We start from the raw sequence: 27,800 nt of genomic DNA, 5'->3' as shown, positions 1-27,800 counted from the left end.
AGGAAGTGTGTATTAAAATTAAAACTTGTCATTTAAAAATTCGTCTACAGTATAATAGCTCTTTCTAATTAGCATTGTTTTTAGATTTTTTATAAATAAATTAGTTTTAGTTTCATCTCTAAAGTATTTTGGGGTCCTCCTTGTCGTATCCGACAACAGGACCTCAGTCTCTTCTCTCGTGTGCTCGAATGTGACTGTCAAAGCCGAACTTCGTTCTGAAAACCCGGTCACATTGGAGACAGAATAGCTGTTCATCCGAGTTGAAAGTGTAGCTATAGATGGGTTTGGGACAATCCTTGCATTCGTATCGTTTATTGGTCGAAGCGCTCAATATGATTTGCGCCGCGCGCGGCGCGGTCGTCATGCAGACCCGGTTGGTGATTACGACACGAACGACTGTGCAATTTATATACTGCATCCATAACGAAAGAAACTTAAAAATCAGGTTAAAACAGACATGGTTTCGCCACTGTTCCAGTTTATACCTATTTTCCACCATCCCGCTAAAAACGTCAACCGGATTAACAATTCTTCTTTCACTTAAATCAATAAAAATAAAGATAAATGTATACAAGGGTACCGGTCATAAGCGTTGCGGAAGTCCGATTTTCCCGCTTTCTCGACTCCATGTCACAGCCCCACAACATCTCGTTATTATCGTATGTGGCCTTACCGAATAAGTGCGAGTGAGACAAACAGTTTGCAGCGCACTCCCTTACTCCTTAGCCATTAAAATGAGACCCAGCCAGTCTAACTCAGCACAACGCCCCTGATACGGCTCATGTAACGTACTTACATCAGTAAGCACGAATAACTCTAAGCACGAATCACCTTACTTTCGGAAAATGTCCTAACCAAACCAGAGCTCTCAAAGTAATTTTAGTGATATATCACCACCGGGAGTCGAACCTGGGACCTCCGAATCGTGAGCCCAACGCTCAACCACTAGACAACTAGTCAAATCAGTTACTAAGAATTTGTATGAAAAAGCACACTGTGACGTCATAGAGAAACGTGATAAAATGTCCGACTTATTATTGCGTTTTCCTGATTATTATTCGTAAATTAGTCAAATAGAATAATGAAAAAGTTTTTTATTGGTTTTACATGTGCCTATATTTAGTAATCAGAGTTTCAAAATTTATCTTGAACCTAGGCATCATCATCAATTTAAGAGCCACGCTCTTGTCGGTGTAGCATTTTCCATTCTAGTCTATCAAAGGCCAATTCCTTGACTTCCCTATAAAACACGACGTTAACCTACACCAACCTAAAACCTAGTACACGACCCAATTTTACTAGAGTACTTATTACAAAACATTCCCGGCCCGGAACGTTTGAGGAATCAAAATTGGCCGATGAGGAGTGCATACATACATACATACATAAACTCACGCCCGTAATCCCTAATGGGGTGGGCAGAGCCACAAGTAATCAAAGACAACTTGCAGCCACTGTTGATACGATGTCGTAAGCTGGATATGATGAACCTTATGGTGATAAGGGATCAGCCTATCGCCCATAACATTAGTCCATCATGTTAGAGGACACAATCCCTCTGTCGGTTTTTACGACATGCCCGGGAAGACAAGCAGCTGAACGTTTTCTATGTTTTTTATTTTCTCCCAGAACAGCATAGAAGCAATGAGGAGTGCAAACAATTAAAAAATCATCCTGTCAGAGTTGGCAACACTGTATTTTCCCGCGCTGTCACAACTGTCACGCGTGCCGCCATCTGTCGCTCTCAGCGCAAATTACCGTGCCCCGTTTAGAAATAGAGCGAGTCTCCAAAACTTGAAACGGAATGTCAAACTGTTCTTTTTTATTATTAGTATTTTTCGGTGAATGATAAGTGCTTCAACTACTAAGCTACTACCAAATTATTAGGGATAAATCTTTTAATAGGATTGTTCAATAAAACAGTCTAACAGTGCCACGAGAATTGCGGTCAGGTTATTATCTCTTTGGATTGGAGGTCCGGAAAAACGAGGTAAAAACTATTGTCTGACAACTTCTTAAATTTAAGTAAAGGGACCCCGGTAGAAACGCGAATAAGAGGAAATAAAAAGTTACTTGCAACTTGACTGTGCTCTCTTTTCTATATTCTCTGTGATCTTATCGGTGAGGACTACAGACGGCAAGGTTCACAGTGTGAACGTTTGTCAATAAAATATTATAAAAAAATAAAATGCATTTTTTTCGGGTAGGTACCCATATTGTAAGATACAATTATGTCACTTTAAAATTATAAGTTATTACAAACAAAAATTTTAAAATAATAATGAAATAAAGTTAAAAATTATTAAAATCAAAACTAAATGTAATTAAAATTAAAATTATTAAAATGAAACTTATTAAAATTATTACCAGCCCAATTACAGTTAGATTACATACCTCCGGGATCACATTTCGCAGGTAGTGGGTTTCCTCACGATGTTTTCCTTCCCGGCCGAGCACGTGTAAGATCCAAACATGAACTCGAAAACAAATTCAAAAATCATTAGTTTAGGGGCGTGTTGGGTTTCGAACCTGCGACCTTACAGTGAGAGTGCAGCGTTCTTGCAACTGGGCTACCACGGCTCACACGTCACGGCTGTTACAGCACCCAAAGTTATAGGCTGTGTGACAATATGTTGTCACTAAAACTGTAGACAAATGTCCCAAACGTTGCAATCTGTCTCTCCGAAAAATATAAAAATATTCTCTGTGTCAACGTTACGTCACAATTTGTCAACTGATGACGTGTTGACGCGTTTAAATATTTATTTTTTTTATTTTTTATAAAAATAACCATCTTCGTTCTAAATAACAGAGGTCCGCGTTGCTCTATGACTTAACATTATGGACAATCCATACTAATATTACAAATGGGAAAGTGTACGGTCACGAGCATTAATATGTATACACTTTGGTACCATGTCACATTAACTTTTTTGACAAATTGAACTGTAAGTCTCACTAAATGTCAAATATGTTAGTGCGACAGAGTCCTGAAGTGGGTACATTATATTGCTCATGACTGTATACAGTGTGCGTATCTCTGTTTGTTGTCCGTCATAGAGCAGTTGTCTGTCTTTCACTGCAAAACGGAGCGATGAATTGACGTGATTTTTTTAAGTTGAGATAAGTAGTTGAAGGGATGGAGAGTGATAGGCTACTTTTTGTTATTTATATTTATTTATTTATTCAAATTCAAATAATTTATTTTCAGACCATAAAACGATACGATTACGATTTTATGTGCCTATACTCCCTTTTGGACTTAATCATCTCGGACTAGTTTCGGAGGGGTTGGTGGTTTCTGGGACCTCTAGGTCCTCAAGCAGCTTCGGCTGTACCTATTTGGCCGGAGTGGATAATGCCCTCCGAGATACGTCGAAAACTATCCAAGTTTCATCCATAAACAGTACGTAAATAACTTTTTTATTTAGGTTTTCCTTTTTTTCCTTTTATTTTCACGTGGAGTTTTTCTTCTATCAATAGATAGGTATCCATCCAGTCTTATTTCGTCGTCCGCTGAATTGGTGTCGACACATGTCTGGTCGGGCGACGTAAAATCAATCAATGGACCTCTTTGTCGTGAATTTAGGTCACTTCTATAATGAGCATGTTAAAAATAATCTATCCATTGATAAAATAATAAGGGAATGGGCAGGACCATAGGTCTTCAGTAAGACACAGGTCATCGCTAAAGAAAATTCTTAACTTAAAAACACCTTATTACAAAAAATAAAAGATGAATTAAGTACTTAGGTTTAAAATTCTATAGCGGATCTTGACAGATTTCTTTGAACTATACCTACGTAGTAATACAAAATGAAACTCTTTTTCAAATCCGTTTTATTTCTAAAATATATCTTGTGTACCTACTTAAAGTTATTATAATTTTGAAAGTGTGGTGCTTGGTTCTGCGGACCAGTCTCTGTATGTGTGGAAGTGCGTGAAAGAAATGCATGTGTGTAAGTATATGAGGCGAAGTGTGAACTTATATGTATACAAATGTAAGTACTTTGTTTCTTATGTAAATGACATGTAATATGTTGGAAATAAGATATAAATTCTCTTTAACCATAAATTATAATCCGCGCCACGAAAGAAGTCGACGGATTTTAATGAAACTAATTGACAAGTCATAATAATTCTATGCAGACTCTGCGACAATAGCGCCGCGGCTTAAACCTATTTTATGTACCTGTATCTTAGTATTCATAGTTTTGTAACACTGATTAAGTTCCAAAACCCGACTGCGGAAAAATCGTGCTCAATTTAACAGTAAGAAACACAGAAATACAATACAATACAAAACCCTTTATTGCACTTACAATATACAATTATAGTCAATGAGGGACTTTCCAGGCTATGTTCCTCAAAAAAAATTTAGATGGCGCTGTATAGATTTTCCTTCTTTTAACCTGCTACTTTCATGGATAACATTTATGCATATTTTTTTTTTATTCGGGTAGCTTACAGCCTCTTTTACAAAGTAGATATTTATATGTGTAAACAAACGCCAATTACAAAGCTACCACAGGTGAAGAAAATGATGACCCTTTTTATTACAGGCTTCCAGCTTCCTTCCTTTTTTTCCAGGGTCAATTACTTCCGCCACCCATTATTATTCTGATCAAAATACAGAGAAGCAATATAATAATGTAGTAACACAATTCTGTAGATAATGTGATCCAAATATCAAGCAACAAGTATTTTTACATAAGAAAAAAAAAGGTGAAGTGAGTGATGTTTTTTTTTGTAGTGATTTTTTATCTTTTTATTAGTGTTTTTTTAGTTTTTTTTTTTTTTTGTTTTTTTTTTGTCTTCTGCCATTACTTTTTTTTTTTGAAAAATTGAGTACTATTTAGTATTACTGGAAATGTTTCTAAACTGTAACAATATTTGCATGCTATTGTTGATAGCTGATAAGGAGGGACTTATATGAATATTCATCTATTATTGTACCCTTTTCAAAAGCAAATAAAGTGTATTTCTATTTCTATTTTATACTCGAGTAATGAGAAAATAGGTAATTATCACGTTATAAAAAAAATTAAAAATAAAATGCATTTATTTCAGGTAGGCACCCATATGGTAAGATATAATTATGTCCCATATATTAAAATTAAAAATAATAATAATCATGAAATAAAGTTAAAAATTATTAAAATCAAAACTTAAAATTAAAATCATATTTATTAAAATGAAAAATTAATTAATATTGAGTTGAAAATAAATATAATAATAAAATCCATTTAGAAGCCCCTTTCCGGCACTGGCACAGAGAGGTGTCTCTCACAGCAATGCCGAAGAAAAGAGCAGTCCAGTCTGGATGTTATATCTTTACAGCGCCATCTATACTATTTTTGGGGAACTTAGCCTGCAAAGTACCTCATTGTAATCGAAATTACCCACGTAATCAAAAATCTTAACTACCTACAAAAATGTTTAGCTAAAAAGTAGCCAACTTATTCATTTTACACCCCTGTTATAGGGTATTATTTAGGCTTCCTCACGATGTTTTCTATCACCACTTGAGGCCCGTACTGGAGTTGAACCTGCGACCCCACAGTGAGAGTCAAGCGTTCTTTCAACTACCACGGCTCATGGCATCGTATAAATTAAGGTATTCTTCATTATACCTACTACATTTTGTATATTCTATTGTAGTCTAACCGCTGTTTTTTTCCATTTTTTTCATTTTATGAAGTTATTTTGTCCATCCAGTTACTTATTGATTGTTACACTCTGAACACATTAATACTGCGGTAGTCTGTTATTGGCTTAGCGATGTAAACTAAACACTGTTAATACCTCATTTATAATTGTAAGGTGTTGACTACCTGAATAAAAGAAATAAAGAAATAAATAAAATTTTTGGTATTTAACTCCTTTACTATTCTTACTTCAATAAAAGATAACAGAGAACAGCATAGTTATTTATTATGTCTTTACGTATATTTTATTTATCCGAAAAGTTATAAAGATCAAGTAGTCATAACATAAATATATCCACGATTACATCTATTTTGTTTTATTACTGACATGAACATAAGCAATTTATATCGAAGTCAATATTTATCGCCTTTTTATTGTTTGAATAGAAACGAAATATGTTTTTTAAGAAAATAATCTGCATTGAGGAGTGTAGCGGCGAAACTCTCCCACGACCCTCGTAATAGTAACACATCTCTATTATTGTTGGAGCCCTTCCAACGCTCAACATTGCATGTAACTCATCTCCAACACCTTTCATTTAATATTTTTATAAAGTAACATACAAGTGTTTAAATTATCCCGGCTATGAGGCCAGCCGTTTGCGACCGCCGACGGATTTACAGCGTTAATTTTAATTATCTTTATTGTAGGCTGCAAACACGGCGCGTGCCGCAACGTCTCACCAGCTGACCTAATAACTTCAAATATTATGATGTTCATGTAGCTTGTCCGCGCGCAGTGCACGCCGCACGCCCAACTTAACATTATAAATAGAATGCACATTGGCCCTGTATGTATCGTAAGGAGCTTTTCAGCGTGCCGCCCAGTCGCTGCGATCGCTGTAGCGGTGCCGCCCGCGCCGCGCCGCGCTCCCGCACACGACAACTTTACAAACGGACACGCGAAACTGTTTTCTTTTTAAATTAACTTTTATCTCGGCGCCGGCAGTAGCCGTGCAGTAGCGGCGGCGGCGGCCAGTGAGTGCCTGTGTCGGACACGCGGTGACAGTGAGTGTAGACAAATGCCGATTTCTAAACGTGTTAAACGTTCGGCCGCTAATCACGCGCGCGTAACCGTGTTTCAAAAATAAAACGTTGCCGATTCGAAACCGGAGCACCTCGAAGGTTAATGACAAAATAAAAACCGTGCATTAAATTATGTGTCTAAACGACGCCAACCTGGATTCCACCCTTGTATTGTTGACACGTGAGTCCCCGGATCATTCGCTGATAATTTACACTGTTCCAAACAATTCCCTTCATCTTGTCTTGTGAGACGTAACACGATTGTAGTCATTAATTTGTTGTTTAGAACGATTTCGTTCTACATCGGTTTTGTATCACAAAACAAAGTTGAAAGTTTTATGTACTTTGCAACGTTTCTTTTAAATTCTTTGTAAACTACATGACGCTAACATATTTACAACATTATACTGAATATATCATAACATTTTGGTGTTTAAGCGTATCGAATTATGTCTATAAATATTATTGTATTAATGATGGAGTTGCCATGCTTGCTAAAATTTATAGGTTAGGATTTGATACTAAATCTAGAACTGTTAGGTATTGCTAGACTGAATTAGGTTTCTATTATGAGAGACTCAGACAGATGATGTAGCTGTGTATAATGGCAATAAGCAAAAATTTTTGTTTACGAATATTGCTTAAAAATGTATTTACGTACTATAAATGTTGTACGTTCACGAGCATTAATATGTATACACTTTGGTACCAAGTCACATTAACTTTTTTGACAAATTGAACTGTAAGTCTCACTAAATGTCAAATATGTTAGTGCGACAGAGTCCTAAAGTGGGTACATTATTATTGCTTATGACTTAAAAGAAGTTAAAATGATACAGAAACAACCCCTTCAGTTACAAGACAAGTGCCATATTGATAGTGACCCTGATTCCTGCAGACACCTCCTAATTTTATTTTAAATTATATCTATCATTTTCTTGTCTTCTAAGATAAAAGATAAGGGAACCCTTTTTAAATGTTAAATGTAACAAAATATATTTTATTACAATATTTTATTTGTAGTAGTTTAGGTTAAATGTAAATTGCTTATTAGCTTGTAGTCTAAATTGTAATATTATGAAGCAAATATTTAAGTATTCTATTGCTGTGGTTGCCCAGTTGGTAGAATGCTTGAATCTCAAATTGAGGTCGCTAGTTCGAATCCCAGAATAGGCCTAAACCAATAATTTTTGAATTTGTTTTCAAATTCATGTTTGGATCATAAATTATTATCACTGGTGAGGGAAAACATCGTGAGGAAACCCACATTCGTGTGAAATGTATTATGTAGTTATATTGTGCTGGTTTTCCCTTCGCGGGTTGGAAGGTCAGACAGGCAGTCGCTTCTGTAAAAAACCGGACCTGTCAAATCTTCTGGTTAGGAAAGCGGACTCAGAAAAACGGGATAACGCAAGAAGGTGATGACATCTCTGTCATTATTGTTTCTTTTTCTTTTTATAACCCCCCCTTTCCCCATTAATCATGAATAGTTGATATCACGTGGTTTCCAGGATATGCTCGATTAATGGTAATATGCTCGCCTCGCTACATAGGACTTAGACACAGCTAGCCAGGAGTATGTGTGTATACTATGCACCCCTGCCTACCGCTTGGGGAATACAGCGCGACGCTGTTTCATTGCCACGTAATAAAAAATACATTTTAAAATAAAAATATTCTCCGCGAAGGCAAGGTAAAACTCATTATTGCCACCTCCCTAACTTCAGACCAGTAGCGATGTCCCACAAAGATACGAACCCTTTATTTAATTATATATCACTTATTCAATACGTATGAAAGATATTTGTGAAATAATCGAACAGTTCAGTCAGATAGACATCTTCTATTTAAGGAAAATATATATTAACACGTACAATAATGTAAAACACAGAGCCGCGGTAGCCCAGTTGGTAGAACGCTTGCCTTTCACTTTGAGGTGCAAGTTCGACTCCAGCACAGACCTAAACCAATGATAAGCTGTTAAATGTTCGAATTATTTGACTAGGCATAAATAGTTTGGTATAACCATTAATACTGTATTAAATAAATAAATTAATATGCACTAATATCAACAACGTTTAAGGCTATTTTAGTTTTCAAAAACAGAAATAAATATTAAGTGTCTCTGTTCAAACGCTTACCTATTCCTTTAATGTCGCGGTTCCGAATCCAGCACAGCCCTAAACCAATGATTGTCGAGTTCGAATTTGTTTTCGATCATGTTTAGATCATGAATGATTATTATAATATGCTCAGGAGTGAAGGAAATCGTGGTGAGGAAACCCACATTCTCGAGAAATGTGTTTTCGGAGGTATGTGACCTGTATTGGGCTGGTTTTCCCTTCACGGGTTGGAAGGTGAGACAGGCAGTCGCTTCTATAAAAAACCGGACCTGTCTTATCTTCGGGTTGGGTAGGATAAAACTATAAGTCGACGATATATCTGATGATATAACACAGAAACTAGATAAAAAACTAAAGGAACACGATTGCCTATAAAATACCTAACTTTTCATTCACTATAACCTTGAGTAGGCTTGCAATCACAATATGTAACGCTCAAGGAAAACATACATCGAGAAATACACAACTTGGCTTGGATTCCGTTATCTTTTCTTTTTTATGTCACATATGCTTTCTACGCATATTTCGTACCTTATCGTAGATTTGCCTCGGATTGCATTCGCCACTTGGTCGGACAAATAGTGAGCGTTGCTCCCAGGACTTACAAGTTAAGTTTACACTATCGTATCGTGGGGTTGCGTGGTGAATTACCAACCTCATCAATCCTGGTGTCTGGGTTATCATTGAATGAATGAATGAATGAATGAATGAATAATAATTTATTTCGGATTTGAAATCCATAGATGTTAGTAAGTACAAAGTAACTTAAACCTAATGTTAGTAACAGGTACATAAAACAAACAAAAGCAACAAAAATAAAATATGATAAATTTATCAGACCCGATTTTACCGGCGGACACCATATCCCGGCTTGACTGGTATAATATGGAGGTCCGTCCAGTATGCCCATATTGGGCAATCAGGTCTGTCACACAACACCTTCAGGACTATACTGGGGCTCCCGCGCACACGCCGCATTATTGAGGCAATTCTCTTCCGCACAATAGCATGAAAGCCATCTGTGTGTGCCTCGGCAAACATGCCTGATGCGCTACAGAATCTCGGTAAACCCAGTAGAATCCTGAATGCATTGTTGTACTGAATCCGTAGGGCGTTAAAGGTCTTGTGCGTATACCGTACCCACAGGCTGCACGTATAGAATGATTGAGCCACCAAAGGCCCCTGACGTGGCTCATGTAACGACTACTTACTTACGTACATTAGTAAGTAGTAACCGGGACCAACGGTCTTACGTGACTTCTGGACCACCGAGGCCGTTAATAAATTACGTAAACATCTTTTTTTTTTAATGTGTACGGTCACGAGCATTAATATGTATACACTTTGGTACCATGTCACATTAACTTTTTTGACAAATTGAACTGTAAGTCTCACTAAATGTCAAATATGTTAGTGTGACAGAGTCCTAAAGTGGGTACATTATATTGCTCATGACTGTACCTAATATATTTCTTATAAGTTTAGGATACTCTTCCATCATGATAACTTTATTCCCAGTTAGAAATGAAACTTTAAGTTTCGTGACTTTTTGAGACAAATTTCTTAAAGCACAGCTGAGAATGGAACAAATTGAAAGATTTGTAATCTCCTATCAGTGTCAGGATTATCATAAAACCCCTTAGCTTCGTATAAAACGATCTATTCTTAGTATTCTGGAGTAACAATTCGAATCCGGTTATGTATTACGTCTTAAATGTTTACCTTGACATTAGTAGTAAGTAGTAGTAATTTTTATTCAATTAGTAATAATGCAATTCAAAACAATAATTCGACAAAAAAAAATTTAACCCTGCTTAGACAAACAACCCCCATACATTCCGTTAGTTAGCAGGGACATAGCTATGAGGATTCAAAAGATCGCGAGGAGTGGAAATAGATAGATAAAATACTTTTTTTATTATTATTATTATTATTTTTTTTTTTTATTGTTTTTTTTATTGTTTATTGAGCACAATGGACACAAAATACAGAGATAAGGACAACATATACAGAAAAGCACAACAGGCGACCTTATTGCTCATGAAGCAATTTCTCTAAGCTATTTTTTTTTTCAAATCTGTTATTCGAGCCCTACATCCCAACAGGAGATAAAAGGTTTAGAAGAAGAAGAAGATGGAGTTTCTTTTTTTTGACGTGACTTTTTGTAGATTTGCCGCAGATGGCATTAACTACCTACTTGTCCGGACAAATGGGGAACGCTGAGGGCTCTCACCTTTCCGTGTGGTTTCTGTCCTGTGTTGACTGAAATGTACCTGTCTGTCTGTGTCTGTGGTGTCCGGGAGTAATAAATGTTTCTTTCTTTTATTTCTTTCTTTAAATCAGTACGGCCATGACTTTCTATTGCATTTTATTGCATTTCTAACGAGCAGTTTGGGCTTCATTGTAACGATCCGTTTAGCTATCGTCGGCTAATTACTACCGCATCATTGCGCTAATCAAATCATTCAAAATTCCTCGAGAAAAAGTGTTTCATTTTAACTTTTACTGATCAAAGGTTCATTTAACATAAGTTCACGACTTTATCCATATAAAGGGGTATGCAGAGGTACATCCATCGTAAGGTGATCTAAGTATCCACACCTCACCGAGCTTTCTCTTAGACCAAAGTGTGTTGGTTTGTTTAATGATTACGAAAAGTCACTGGCCCGAAAATTATAGTCTTGCGGAGGACGAATCAAATATACGCGCTTGTCTAAATCAATAAATATTTTCCTCTGAGGATTCTACATAGAAATAATCGATGTTTGACCCATATGTCCGAACAAGTAGTTAACGGCATGGGAGGCAAACCTACAAATGGGCACGGAATAATACCCTTGACACTACCGGTGATGCCATCGGGCAGTGTCAAGGGTCCGTGGGGCAATTAACATCATTAAAAGCCACGCTCTTGTCAGAGTAGTATTTTCCACTCTTGTTTATCAAAGGTCTAAGCAGCGAAAGATTGGAACTGTCTGCCGTCGTATGTTTTTCCGTCTCGTTATAATCTGGGAGTCTTCAAGGCTAGAGTGAATAGGCATTTGCTAGGTAAGCGTGATACACCCTAGACGACATGGTCACTTACCATCAGGTGAGAGTGTGTTCAAACTCAAGCCTATATTATTTAAAAAGGCCATTTTTTTGACTTCCTTATAAGACACGACGAAGTTATTAAAAACATCATAGAACGGTAGATAGAAGGAAAGAGAACAGGGAAAGACCAAGAACACCAATGCGATTATCTGACTGGGAACGGATAATTACAGGCAAATTATTACATTGTAAAATAATATTTCATGGTCTTTTATAAAAACGTCTATGACCCCTTTTCCTTGCAGCTTCTTTTCCCCGGCTATACAGGTTGTGAGAAGCTGCAGTAGTTTTAGGCGGATGAGACGTTCATTACGTAAAAAAATACGATTCAAAATGTAACTATATTATCGCCTGAATACAGATACGAGTATTTTTGAATTTTAATTTAATTTGTAGAGCTTACATGGCACAAATTAAAGAGAAGACGAAACATACAATAGTCAATAATAACGCACGCCTTCCAAAAGTCCGGGAGTCCATAGGCCCGAGATATGGAAACGACATCATCATCATCAGCCCATTAACGTCCCCACTGCTGGGGCACGGGCCTTCCCTATGGACGGATAGGGAAATCGGGCCTTAAACCATCACGCGGGCCCAGTGCGGATTGATGGTTATTAACGACTGCTAATGCAGCCGGGACCAACGGCTTAACGTGCCTTCCGAAGCACGGAGGAGCTCGAGATAAAAATTTTTTTTTGTGGTAACCCATCCTATGACCGGCCTTTGCGAATGTTGCTTAACTTCAACAATCGAAGACCGAGCGCGTTTACCGCTGCGCCACCGAGCTCCTCGGAAACGACATACAAATAAATAATATTAATCAATAGTCAATGCCTTCGCGCAAGTCTGGGGCCAAGAGTATACCCATCAAAGGTAAAAAAAAGAAGTCACAGAAAAAAAGCTAAGTACAAAACAGTAAATAGGTTAAATTATACAAATGCCGGTTTGCTCGCGAAGTCCGTGAAATGAAGACATACCACCACCAGGGAATATGTTGTTCTTGCACTAATTTAGCCCCTTACAGCTGCACTAGACTGCAAGCTTGTCTGAGGCTGAACATTTGACAAAGATGCTTATTACGTCTAGAAGTTTTTTTTTTTTTCTTATCTTTTTATTAAGTTTTTCAGGTATGGCATTCTAAACAGGTGTAATATATAATTTTGTACCTAATTACTTAATAATACTATTTAGTTAGATGACTGCCGCTCCGGTTCGTTCTTGGAGCAAAGGTTGGCCATTGCTATTCAGCGCGGTAATGCGGCGAGCGTTTTGGGCATCTTTGCACCGGGAACGGTCAGGGCGGGTTATTTGTGGATTTTTTAATAATTTTATTGATAAATTGTATATTTAGTTAGATATTATATATATTATTATAATAAGGCACCTAGTATCGCCTCTTTTATATTGCCGTGCCCTTGCAGGGCGTCACATGTACCTTTTTACTATGTTACACCTCAATTTATGTTACATGCAATAAATAAATGAATATGAAAGACGCGTACAAAAACAAAACATATAAATTATTATAGAGTTGACAAAAATTAGAACAGACTTATCAGTCTAGTAAATATTAGTACTCAATATTCTAGATAGATGGCGCTGGTGTCGGCTTAATGATGATCTAGGTATCAAGCATTTCGCATGGACAGGAAGAGGACCCGGTGGTGTAATAGTTAACACGCTCGTCCCGGCTTAACAAGCGCTACGGGTTCAAGTCCCGTCCGAGTGGGATTTTTTCGTTTTAATTTTCTCTTTATGGGCCTTAGCCAATCACATCCATCATAACGCTTCTTATTACTTGTATCTCTGCCCACTCCTTTAAGTATTGCGTGCGTGAGTTTATTTATAATATGTATACGTGTCTCTCTCTCTCTCTATTTAAGAGCTGCGCTCTTGTCGGTGGAGTAACCGCCATTCCTCTCTTCTTCCCGCCAAAACCTTCACCTCCCGATACGACACGACCTGCACCTTCTCTTTTATTTGTTTCATAAATGTTATCCTAGGTCTACCCCTTCCTCTCTTCCCGTTTGTAATAATTTTGACAAAATTCCCATTATATCCGTAGTTATGATTAATAAGTTAATTTGCTAAAAAAAATAATTTTCTATTACCTGTCAACATTAACAACTTTGTAGCCTCTAGCTGTGCGTTTTCAGTCAATATGTTTTTACCTATTTGGACAACGAAAATCAATCACTACAAAGATGGAAATGTCTCCTTCAGAGCTTATCACTATCAGCCACTTTGGGCCGCTTCTCTCCAAGTAATCCCCGCAGACGTCTGGAGTAGAGGTTCGTGCCCACCCGGGTATCCCCAGTTCTACCTCTAGATTTCGATATACACCGTTTTAGGTAACCACCAATATAGAGTGATAGTGACATCGTAACGAAAACTTTGAGAGATGATTCAGACCATGATTCACAGTTGATATCAAGTGGAATTTTCCGTCGCAAAAGTATGGATCTCTCTCTCAAAATACACAAAAAAAAATCATGAATTTTCCGACGGGAAAATTCTTATTGATATCTGTTCAAACCGTACATGTATATATTATATAAATAAGAGACTTCCTGTTTAACTATATACAAGAATGGTGGTTTTATTTTTGCTCCACAAAATTAATTCATAATATCAGTGCGACTGTGTGCGTCTCTCTCTGTGTGTGTGTGTGTGTGTGTGTTTGGATGAGTGTATGTGTGTGTGTGTGAGAGAGAGAATGTGTGTGTATGCCCTACGGAGACACAAGGTTCCTAGGGATCGGATCAGAGTTTGCCACAAGCAGGTATATAAGACAGACAGACGTTATGCTATTCTAGTTAGAATATCTTCAGTTTCTTCATAAGTGAGGGTGCTTAGCCATTGCGTTATTGCGAAGTCCTCAGCTCATCCGGTATTTCCACTCACTCCGTACTATCTTATACTTCCGAAGACAACCAAACAAAGTAACTTAACTAGTATAATAAACATAATAAACAACAAGTGGGGATGCAGCAGAATGGACCGCACTCGTAAACGTAATCCACTCGGATGGGGTGAGGTTGTTGGTTGTTTGTTTCCCACAATGATGGCGAATTTGGAGATGGTAGATGTCTGCCCGGGTGATATGGTAGCAAGGATTCTGTGTGAAGAAACAGTCTTATGTTCTTCTTCTGCCTAGCATTTTCCCGGCCTAGTACCAGTACCAGGGTCTGCTTTTCTAGTAGGAAATGCACTCCCGAGTCGAGATCTCAAATTCGAGATCCCGCGGGATTGATATTTCCAATCCCGCGGGCTCCTGAAATTTTCGAAATCTCGTCTAGTTCATAAAAAAAAATTAGGATAGCTGAAAACGACGAGAACTACTTGTTTGTGATAGTAAGGTTAATTTAAAACAAAATATTTTTTTGAAAGAAAGCTGAAACCTTTATTCTTCAATATCACTAACTAACTGCTTCTATGCTGTTCTGGGAGCAAATAAAAAACATAGAAAACGTTCAGCTGCTTGTCTTCCCGGGCATGTCGTAAAAATCGCCAGAGGGATTGTGTCCTCTAACATGATGGACTAATGTTATGGGCGATAGGCTGATCCCTTATCACCATAAGGTTCATCATATCCAGCTTACGACATCGTATCAACAGTGGCTGCAAGTTGTCTTTGATTACTTGTTACCCATTAGGGATTACGGGCGTGAGTTTATGTATAATTATTTAATTGATACATACATGCATGTATCACTAACTAAATAATTACGTTTTCTTTGGAAATCAGCATAATCAAAACAAAAAGTATAACTCAAGGAGATTCGCCCAATCCCATCAATCTCGAATGGGATCCCGCCATATTATGCTTCGGGATTAATTCCGAAAAATTTCACGAAAGCTCGCTATGCATTGCATTCCCTATTTTCTAGTAATCTTCTCAAATCTGTCTGTTTTGAGCATCCTTACAGGTTCGTTTTTACCCGACATAGCCGAAGCAAAAAGAAGGGTTATGTGTCTGACCGCTTTTCCAATGCCAATCTGTCCTAAGAATTTGTTTTGCTATCTCTTAAACATCAACATTTGGAAGACTTGCAGAAAATATTTTCTTATTTCATACTTTTTAGAGCTTAATTTTCCTGTATTTGGGTTTTATTCTTTATATACCTACTTTGGCCAGCTATTCTCTCCATCGTCGGCATTCTCTCTTGAAAGGTAAATAAAAAAGATGATGTAAGTATATAATCTCAGTTCGATAGAAAATATTTAGAAGTAAATAGAATCAGAAAGTTTGTCATGTGAGGATGCCACAATGATAATAATTATAAAACACAACATACTTACGTATACTAAAAAATGTAAACAAATTAATTGGCAGGCGAAGCGAAAGAATATCAAAAATAAAAATATTATTTTTTCTTCCTTTTTCGTTTCACGTCACAATCAGTTACGCACAGTACTCCGTCGACGTTAAGTAGCATTCATTCTAACTTCTCAAAGATTTGCCGTGTAAACGTACCAAATCCGCTCACCCACAGAGGTTCCCGGGACAAAATGTGCTCGCAGTCATCGTGCGCAATGCCATCTGTTAATCGCTTTACACGATCCCAATTCGCGCGGCATATTTGGCATATTTTGGTGGCGGAAAATTAGCACCATTACCCAGGGCACAAATGACTTCCCTGGCCGTGTTTACGGGAATATAAAAAGTTTCCCAAAGGCACGTCATTAAAACATCCCCGGGGTTATTTAGTGGCACATTATGACGTCATTTCGTTCGGCGGTCCGCTGCAAATGGGCGCGATATCGGCGCCTTAGGGTCCGCGCGTATCTCCGGTCCGATCGTCAGACGACCGCCAATCTTGGCGGTTCGGTTATTTGTTTTTGCGATTGCTGATTTGCGGAAGAATTATTTTTAAGAACTAGGGGGTTAAAAAGGCCACATGGAAGCAATTCGTCTATTCAAGACATTTGCTTGCATTGAGCATTTTTACTTTTATATGCGCAAATGTCAAATTGCAATATTGCTGTCTTAGATGAATTGCTTCGACGTGGCTATTTTAACCTTACCTCCCTTTTATATATATATATATATATATATATAAAAGGTAATATAAAAGTAAGTGCGCAACGCAAACAACTGTCAGATAGCAATAAAGCTTTTTTTAGATGAATTATTTTGCTTCGATGTGGCGTTTTAACCCCCTAATCTTATTCTAATTACTATGGTGAATGTGCTGCTTCTAATAAAAAAATCTAGTGTCTCGGAACTGGCTGTATTATCTCACCACAGAGGAAATGTCATTTTAAAACACATATGACAAATCTAAACTTAACAATCACATTATTATATTTTTGAATACAATTCATTTATTATTTCTCCTTTTTAGTCCAATATACTTAACAATTAAATATTCTTAATCTTAACATTACAAATATTAAAGCTAAATTACTAAAAAAACTAAGTACACCTAAGTAACTATAGGCTCAATTAAAAATGCTCCCTTAAAACACAACATGTAAAAACGCATGTTAAAACTTATCTACTAATGATTCTCTAAGTATGATCTTTAAAATTACACATAAAATAAGCGAATATCCGAATTGGGGTAGTCTAAGTACATCCATCGCAAGATGAACAAAGAACGAACCCCACCGAGCTTTTTGCTTTTTATAAATTTCCGTTTTTTTTTATAGTTACAATGAGATCTAAGTAAAAGAAAGATAACGTATCCGCATCCGCGGATCTTGACACTAAATATCCATATTCGGAACCGCATCCACGTATATACTTCTTCTTCTTCTTCTATCGTGTGGGTTGTGAGGTGAGGTAACCCTGGTGTCAGGGTTACTGACATGACTCACGTAACGACTACTTACTTGCAAATAGTAACCGGGACCAACGGCTTAACGTGCCTTCCGAAGCACGGATCTTCTTACTTTCGGCAATCTGGTGATCAGCCAGTAATGTCCTAACCAAACTAGGGACCACAAAGTGAATTTTGTGATATGTCCCCACCGGGAATCGAACCCGGGACCTCCGGATCGTGAGCCCAAGGCTCAACCACTAGACCACGGAGATCGTACATTTTTAACGATCCGGCACATCACTAGTGATGACGGCTAATGGCGACCGATCGCCGTCGATCGCGTTAACACCGACGCCGGCGCGTGCGTCGATGTCGTACCGATCACGACACGTCAACGCCTATCGCCGACAGATACGCGCTAGATCACATTTTAAACTGTGCCGTTCGAAAAATAAACCATTCAAACGACTGTCATAACGTTTTTTCAGCCATTTGTCTGTCGTGTCCGCTGCAACAATGTGGAAAATAATTTTCTATGACGCGTGTGTCAGTTTATTTTGAATGGAACAGATATTGTAGCTCTGCTGTAAAGAAAGTTACATTTCAACAGGTTTTTTTTTTTATAAATACGTACCGTTAACAGGTTTTAAATGTGTTGTGTGATAGTAAAAATTAACCGGAGTTATAATTATAACATAACATAAACAGCCTATACAGGTGCCACTGCTGGGCACAGGCCTCCCCTCAAACAACCGGAGGGGGTATGGAGCATACTCCACCACGCTGCTTCACTGCGGGTGGAAGTGTTTAGGCTAGTATTCCGGGACCAACGGCTAATCGTTCCTTCCGAAGCACGAAATCATTTTACTTTTTCGGACAATCACGTGATTCAAGCCTGCAATGTTCTTACCAAACAAAGGACAGTCTCACAAAGTGATTCCGATAATGTCCCCATCGGGAATCGAACCCCAATAATATCGGTTATTATATTACAATAACACCGGTTGATTTTATACCCAATACTAACAACATAACAAAATAAATGCTACAAAAGGCGGCTAAGGTAGCGATCTCTTCCAGGCAACCTTAGGTATAGGATACAATTATAATAATAGCAGTCTACTTAAGTTTCATTAGTAATCTTTTTTTAAGTAACTTATTGTAGTGTTGTCTACGATGTCATTATATACTTGGCCGGACAAATGGGTAGCGCTGAGGACTCTCGCTTGTTAAAGATTTTAGATCATACTCCGCCATTTTGTTCGTCAAAATGTAAATTCAATAAAAACATTTAAAGTAAAACAATGATTTTTTTTTTGACATTATTTATTGTAGATTTGCAGCGTATGGCATTAACTACTTGTCCGGACAAACCTACATTATTGACAGTGTTAGATCTCAAAGACAAATCTTCAAAGGTTATGACCAAATTCAAATATTGATAACCACAGAATACTTAACCCTTGGCCGAATACTAATCCCTGTTGCAATATTAATTTACCTTTTAAATGCTAATAATCATTAGCAGGCATTATAAAGTGATTTGTCTGGAGGAAACTATCCAAATCGAGCTATTTTGGTAAGCTTGCCTTATATTCGTTCTCTTTTAACGCTCTGTTATAAATCTCTTGGGATTCAAACGTTGTGGATGCACTCTTTCTTTTTATTTTAGTCTAATTTAAACTGTTAAGTGTACGATTTATTTGACTAGGTATAAATAGTTTGAAATAACCATTAATATGCACTAATATCAACAACGTTTAAGGCTATTTAAGTTTCAAAAACAGAAATACGAGTAAAATAAATATTAAGTGAGTACTTATGTCTTTGTTTAAACGCTTACTTCTCGCTTTGAGATCGCGGTTCCGAATCCAACACAGGCCTAATTCAATTGTCGAATTTGTTTTTGAATTCATGTTCAGATCATTTATGATTTTTTTGACAGGTTCGGTTCTACACGGGGAAGGGAAGAAGGAAGATTTTGGATAATTTAAAAAATGCACTGACAATAGGACAGGCCTAAACCAATGATTGTCGAATAATTTTCAAATTCATGTTTAAATCATAAATGATTATCACGTTCTTAGCGGAAGGAAAACATTGTGAGGAGACCCACATTCCCGAGAAATGCATTTTCGGAGATATGTGTCTAACCTGTATTGGGCTGGTTTTCCCTTCGCAGGTTGGAAGGTCAGTCAGGCAGTCGCTTCTGTAAAATAACCTATCAGACACCTTGTGAAATGACGTAGATTCAAAAATGTTAAATTGACATTCAACAAGTTTATCTATGACAATTACATTGAACAAAAGATTCTGATTTCAACTTTTGTATGTCGACAACTTACGTTAGTTCTAACTGGATATTTGCAAAAAAAAGCAAAATAAATTTGGGATATTTTTGCGTTAATGATAAAGATATTGACTTCAAGTTGTCTTCCTACTGTGGCTCTGCCCATCTGTGGTGATGGGGCTTGGAGGAGATTGTTCAAAATAATGAAAATGAAAATATTTTATTTCACTTTACAATAGTGTTTCTAAGTTAGGGTTGATGACTCCTTTTAAGCATAAGAGCCTGTGTCAGTAGCCAACGCTCTTCCGTAGTAACAAGTGAATGTTTGCAAGATTTAGGTAAGAGTGAAACATTAAATACTTAATAAAATAAAAAAAAAATAGAAAGAAAGAATACAAAGAAAGTAAATCTTAACTTAGGTTACAATTTCTAGCGATAGTGCGAATGTGTGTGTGTTTGTGTGTGCGTGTGTGTGTGTGTGTGTGTGTGTGTGTGTGTGTGTGTGTGTGTGTGTATGCGTGTGTGTATGAGTGTGTTAATTATGAGTTAATGTGTTCGTTAGAAACGTAGTGCACCACTGATTAGCTAGCTATATGTGTATACTTACGTACATAAGTAAGTATAAATAAATATACAAACTAAAAATAAGTATAAGTTTATATGTATGTTATTTATTGTATTTATGTAGTAGTACCCATTACCGTGACCCATTATCAGTTAGAATTAAGGTTACAACTTTAAGGTTGAGACTAGGATACCTACTCTAAATATGGTGCGATTAATATAAACGAGGGGTGACTCACTACACACCCTTAAGGAATACAAGCGCGAGTTTAGGCATGTATTTGTATGTAGCCATGTAAAAATAGCAGCCGTTCACGGAGCAGGCGATTGGAACGGCGTAAATCAACCGCGGCGCGGTCCGTAAACGTCCGGAACGGATTTTAACGGGTGTGTGTGACGCAATCTCGCAGGTGGTTTTGGCGACCCCATAATAATCTAGATCGGTTACGGGGTTTTACATTGGCGCCGTGTCAGGGAAAGTTCCGGCTTAAGGGGATCTTTTAGTTTTACTCGTATCTACGTTGCTCATGCTTGCCTCAATCAGCGCTTATCGCTATCAACACACTAGGGTCGATTAATTCTTTCAAATATTTTTCCTCTCAGACGACGCCCTGAGCCGAGGTTCGCGCCCAACTGGGCACCCTCAGGGCTGTTGTCTTAAAGGTTGTATCGGGTGAGAGCCTTCAGCGCTCCCCATTTGTCCGGCCAAGCATTTGTTCGTCGTTTATTTAGTATTTATTCAGTCACATGTAGTAGACCAACTAAGGTGAAATATCTTGAATGCGACTATCCTTTAAACGAATGATGAAAGTGGAGCAAGAGAAGTTTGTCAGTATCGAAGCAAATGGAATTCCGTAGTCTCTGCTTACGCCGGTGGGAAATAGGCGTGGGTTTTATGTATGTCTAAGATGTTCAAAAATCAATGTATTTTTTCTGTTTATCTGATTTACGAATTTCCTTACTTTTCAAGATCTTAGAAGACACACGACTAACTCTACCATTTCATTACGTACCTCTAAATACACCGTAACCGCGTTTTAGCTCAATTGAATCGCAATCCTAACTTGTTGCTACTTAAAGTTTCAATTCAGTTTAATTACCAAAAGCGATCTGGATCGCTCCACTACTGCTTAATTGGACGGCCGTCTTAAAATACACGGCTAAATGTATTCTCTAAAACGAGGGACTATAAAACCCAAAGAGGTGATACCGGGCTTCTTCTTCTATCGTGTGAGGTGAATTCCCAACCTCATCAACTCTGGTGTCAGGGTTATTATTGAGCCGCCAAAAGCCCCTGACATGACTCATGTAACGACTACTTACTTGCACCAGTAAGTAGTAACCGGGGCCAACGGCTTAACGTGTTTTCCGAAGCACGGATCGTCTTTCTTACGGACAATCAGGTGATCAGCCTGTAATGTCCTAGCCAAACTAGGGATCACAAAGTGAGTTTTGTGATTTGTCCCCACCGGGATTCGAACCCGGGACCTCCGGATCGTGAGCCCGACGCTCAACCACTGGACCACTTTAGAATGTTCTGGTTTTTTTAGAATGTTTTATGAGATGAAAGTCACAGGTCTTCGTAGTCAATGCTGCTTAAATTTATGAGATCATTATGGGGTACTTAATGATTTTAGAATTTGTTTTCGAATTCATGTTTGGATTATAAAAAGATTTTTTCAAGTTATATCTTTGCCCTCAAAATACTGCATACAGCAAGATAAAATATTCAAACGAGACCAAAAAACAAGAATTTGAAGTTATCGAACCAACAAACGTTTTGGCAAAACTGAGCTGCACAATACCGTCTTATATCAAATGTTAGTAAATTAAGAATATGACAGCTACGTGTGTGATATGCCTGGCCCGGGAACCGAACCGCAGCCTCCTGGATGCAATGTTAATCACTCCACTGCGGCTTGGCAGCGCTGTGCTTCCACGTATGCATCTCCTAGCGCTATTTGAACTCTTTTTTTTCTTTACAGAGAACTTATGTTTTTTTTTACCTGAACTACTTGGCCGGAAGAGAATTCAAATTCAAATTCAAAAATATCTTTATTCAATAGGTAACATAGTTACACTTTGAATCGTCAATTTTATGTATCTTATGTATATAGACAATATTGTTATGAATATAAGTAGGTTACTTAAGTTACACATCTTAATTTAGATTAGAAAAATCCTTACCAAAATTTTACGGCTGTTTTGGGCATATATAACTCAGGCCTCTTTCTTTCAAATATTCTTCCTTTCAGACGACGCCCTGAGCCGAAGTTCGCGCCCAACTGGGCACCCTCAGGCCTGTTGTCTTAAATGTTGTACCGGGTGAGAGCTCTCAGCGTTCCTCATTTGTCCGGCCAAGAAAAACACAGGCCTCCAGGCTCTAAGGTTTTAGTTTATCTAACTATCATTTAAATTTAAAATTTAAGGGTGTCTTGAAAACGAAATCTTGAATGACCGTAAGCTGCTATAAAGCGAGAGGGAGAGCGCGAAATAGCTGTGTCGCTCGCACTTAGGCGGTAAGTACATAGTTTTTATTTTGACGTGACTTATTGTAGATTTGCCGCAGATGGCATTAACTACTTGGGCGGATTTAACTACTTGGCTGGATTTAACTACTTGGCCGGAATTAACTACTTGGCCGGAGGCGGCACATCGTAAGATTGAGACTTTTCTAAGGAGTATCAGGGGTGTGCGCAGACGCCCAAGGACGCAACACGATTCCAAACAATCCTAAATCGTTCACTCTAACCCAAGGACTTATCCCAATGGTGATAGCGAGCCGTAAAACCAAAACAATGCAAAACAAAAGATAGGAGAAATAAAGCAATGTAATATTTTGAAATTGGCCATTTTATCGGAAAGCGGGACTAACGAGAGACGGCGGGCTGATGACGTCATCAATGGCAGATAAATCTGTTTAAGTATACAAAGCGACGTAAATCAGACCACGACGCCAATGAGCCTCTGCGCGCAGGGAGGGACGGAGATAGACTATTTTACTTAGTAAGTACATTAATAAAACTAATAACAGAAACACACCTAACACCAACAATCTATGTTTTGTGTAGTTGAATAGAATAGGGAAATTGTTTTTCATTAATCTTTGATCTGTGTTTATTCAGTAATCTGCATCTTTAATATTTATCTTTGACCTTGGAAACATCCATATTGTTTGTTCTTTACCGTTTATTATTATATTTTTCTTATTTTTTTTAAGGGCACTTTTGGGCCGGGTTTGACACGGAGTGGGTTCTAGGTTAAGCAATTTTAAGTTAGGTTATTTGACTTTTTGTAATTATGATTATATTATTTACAATTAATAACCATGTTTTTTTAAGTAAACTACCTGAAATAAATTAAAATGGAAGTAATATCCGAACGACATAGCAATTTAAGTGACAGACCAAATTGTTGTTAAGTAATTATAATTAATTAAGGATACTATAGGTCTAAGCTAATTACCATAATGTAACACTTTAAAAAAAACAAGCTCGGTGAGGGACTTAGTTCATCTAATGGAAGTACCTCTGACTACCCCATTGAGATATAGTCGTGAGCTTATGTTATTAATAAAAGTTGGTGAATGAGTCCATAATACTCGCTGGACCCGCTAACCTAACTTGACGATTTGACAGGTCCGGTTTTTTACAGAAGCGACTGCCTGTCTGACCCTCCAAACCGCGAAGGGAAAGCCAGCCCAATACAGGTTAAGTCACATACCTGCGAAAAGTATTTCTCGAGTCGATTAATTCTTTCAAATATAATCCTCTCTGAAGACGTCCTGGGCCGAGATCTGTCTTTATTTGGTACTTAATCAGAATTTCATAATTTATCTTGAACCTGTTTAGTACACGACCCAATTCAATATAAAATTTGCGTTTTGACTTTTCGTTAAGTATCTCACTTGACTAGGATGCAAAATGGCTTATTGAACTAACATTTTCCAATGGAAGTTCTTCCAAATTCAAAAATAGAAAAAATTATGTTAGTTCAATAATTTTGTCTATTTTTGAATTTCGAATAACTTCCATTGGAAATATTTTCCAATGGAAAATATGAGGTGAAATAAAAACCCGGCATTTCCAAGAACTTCCATTGGAAAACATTTCCAATGGAAGTTCTTCGAAATTCAAAAATAGACAAAATTATTGAACCAACATAATTTTTTCTATTTTTGAATTTGGAAGAACTTCCATTGGAAAACATTTCCAATGGAAATATTTTTCAATGCAAGTTCTTCCAAATTCAGCACTGCGTTGTAATTTGTATCGAAATAATGCCGGGTTTTTATTTCATCTCGCGAGGGAATCAGTAATGTAACTTTTATTCCGGATACACTCCGCTAATAGTTTCCATGCAGCTTTATTATTTATCGCTGTCGCTGTAGCACAACTGTCATTTGTTTTGCTTTGTTTTTTTTTTAATTTATTGCGGCTTTGGTTACTAGACCATTGGCCGAAAAGTGGTGGTTAAATTTCTTGACGTCAATAGGTAAGAGGGCAACCTAGTCAAATGAGATCCTTATTCTCGTCAAAACGGTACATTTCTAAAACACGTTTTTGTTTATTTTTCTGAAAGTATTTTTTAAATTACTTACTTATTTTTCTTTGTTAAAATTATGGTTAGTTACGAAAGAGCGGGGCCACCTGGCACCGGTTATTGAGCTTAAAAAGCGGTTCCAATCATGTAATAGAATAAGAAACGAATGTAGTAACAAATAAATGAATTATTAATTTGTTTACTTATCGAAACAAACTATCTGGTTTCGCCACTAAGCCCTCAATCAGCGCTTATCGCTATCGATCCACTAGGGTCGATTAATTCTTTCAAATATTTTTCCTCTCAGACGACGCCCTGAGCCGAGGTTCGCGCCCAACTGGGCACCCTCAGGCCTGTTGTCTTAAACGTTGTACCGGGTGAGAGCCTTCAGCGCTCCCCATTTGTCCGGCCAAGTAGTTAATGCCATCTGCGGCAAATCTACAATAAGTCACGTCAAAAAAAATGGTTCCGCCACTGGACGTAACCAATCTTTACACAACAGAACAGATATCTTTGTTCTAGCCACGCATGTTTTCCTTGTCTCCCATTAGCAGCTGATTTGCCTATCACATTAGGAGCGCGCCTAACGAGCAGTCCATATTGACATACATTTAGCATCACTGCTATAATTCTGCCTGAGACCATTACGCTCGCTACATTTCCCACAGCTACCGCGAATAGCACTAATAGCGCTTAGGAGCGAGCCGTACAAGAGCCTCTAGGTGTAATAAGTGAAGCCTGTTAAGGAGCGAAAAACAGGTAAAACTTACAGGTATAACATAGGTACGACGATGAATGAAGTGTTTAGGAATTATGCCATGTCAGCCTTTGGCGGCTCAGTAACCCTGACACCAGGGTTGACTAAACCTGACATTGCATACTTTAGTATGCGATTATTATAATAAATTTCAGTTCATTGATACGAATTCCTATGTTAGGAATTTTTATTTGACCAAAGGTAGATATTACTATCTATCTAACTTTTACAAAAGACAAATAGCGAAGTCGCTATCCTTTTTTTTTACATTAGAATCAGCCAATTCGTTGGCTTTTAACGCGTCTGCTCCTATTGAGCAGCCTATTTTTATTTCTGACATTTGTAATTTAAATTAAATTTAATGACAACAGAGAAAAACTTTGGCTGTAGTAAGTTAAATGAGGACATATTAAATATAAAATGCAATAAGAAAAATACAAATGTAATCAACCTGGTACACCAAAACATACAAGGAATATTGGGCAAGGAACTTGAAATTGAACTTTTTTTAAACAGTAATTGTGTTGATATTATGTGCGTAACTGAACATTGGCTAAAAAAACATGAGTTCGTTTGCTTCAATAATCACCAGGTTGCCAGCTCGTACAGCAGGGAGACGGCTATCCGTGGCGGTTCATTAATATTAGTACGTAATTGTTTAAAATATAAGGAACGAACGGATATTGTAAGTCTCTCAGTTGAGCGAACTGTTGAGCTAGCCTGTATTGAACTCAGCCGGCTTATTGTATTGAGCGTATACAGACCCCCCGCTTCATCTTATGATCTATTTGAGAAAGTTATTGATGAAGCTTTATGCAAATTATGTAATAAAAGCAAACATGTTATCGTCTGCGGTGATTTTAATATTGATATTCTGGAAAATTGCTCATTAAGTACTACATTCAAATCCTTATTTCTGTGTTATAATCTTGTAAATCTTTTTTCAGAACCAACCCGAATCACGTCACAGTCCGCGAAATGTATCGATAATATTTTTAGTAACTTAGAACCTTGTGATAAATTAATAATTAATAAATTAAAGTCAGATCACTGTGGTCAACAAATATCTTTCAACTTATTTGTTGACCGTTCTCTGAAAAAGGATGTTACATGCAATCCCATATCAAGTAGTCGTTTAGAACAATTCAAAGATAATATGTCAAACAAATTACCAGAACTTCCTTACTGTGATGACCCAAATTTGTTATATAACTCCCTATTTAATCTAACAAAATCGGAATTTAATAAAGTATTTAAGGCAAAAACAATTAAGAAAGCAGACACACCAATTTTTAGTGACTGGGCGACGGTAGGAATTTATAAGAGTAGAAACAGGTTGTATGAACTTTACGAAGAAAGAACATACAATCATAGCGTAGCTTTTCACGACTATGTAAAACAGTATTCAAAAGTTTTCAAACGTGTTTGCGTTACCGCGAAGGCAATGTTTGTTAGCAGTAAAATTAAAGGTAGCTCAGATATTATTAAAATGACTTGGAAAGTTATTAATAGCGAAACTGGGAAAGTCAAAGCACGCGATCTCGAGTATCAATTACAAATTGACGGTAAACTACTCACAAATGATAAGCAAGTTGCTGAAGCTTTTGAAAAATTCTTTACTGACATTCCATTTTCGACTACCAAGGACTTGAAGTCATCTCCTGCATTCGCTCAATCACTTGTAAGGGAGCACATAGATACGTCCAAAGTAGATAAACTAACATTTACACACGTGAGTCCTAGGGACGTCTTAAGAGCTTTTAAATCTTTAGAAATCAAAAAGACTGCAGATCTTCATGGTCTCTCTGTTAAAGTCATTAACTCCGTGATTGATTGCATAGCTCCCTATCTATCATGTATATTTAATAAATGTGTAGACAATGGTGTGTTTCCAGATTTAATGAAGCACAGTAAAGTCATTCCATT

At 37.4% G+C, this 27,800-nt stretch overlaps 2 protein-coding genes across 11 annotated transcripts in view; one reads left to right on the top strand and one right to left on the bottom strand.

The window, feature by feature from the left end:
* The window catches only part of LOC126382225 (tRNA (adenine(58)-N(1))-methyltransferase non-catalytic subunit TRM6), a 460,488-nt gene that overhangs the window by 320,531 nt on the left and 112,157 nt on the right, over positions 1–27,800 (bottom strand). The window lies entirely within an intron of this gene.
* The window catches only part of LOC126382227 (innexin shaking-B), a 196,873-nt gene that overhangs the window by 87,256 nt on the left and 81,817 nt on the right, over positions 1–27,800 (top strand). For 2 of the 8 annotated variants that reach the window (XM_050032017.1, XM_050032019.1), the window contains exon 1: positions 6,551–6,716. The exons of 2 other annotated variants lie outside the window; for them this stretch is intronic. The gene's annotated coding sequence lies outside the window, so the exon portion shown is untranslated. Of the gene's footprint in view, positions 1–6,550; positions 6,916–27,800 lie in introns of those variants that run through there. 4 more of the 8 variants (XM_050032021.1, XM_050032022.1, XM_050032018.1 and 1 more) reach the window with 4 other exon arrangements.

The sequence above is a fragment of the Pectinophora gossypiella genome, chromosome 3 (genome assembly GCF_024362695.1).
Source record: "Pectinophora gossypiella chromosome 3, ilPecGoss1.1, whole genome shotgun sequence".
Taxonomy (NCBI): Eukaryota; Metazoa; Arthropoda; class Insecta; order Lepidoptera; family Gelechiidae; genus Pectinophora; species Pectinophora gossypiella.
The sequence above is the reverse complement of the archived record's forward strand: the minus strand, read 5'-3'. Positions and strand labels throughout refer to the sequence as shown.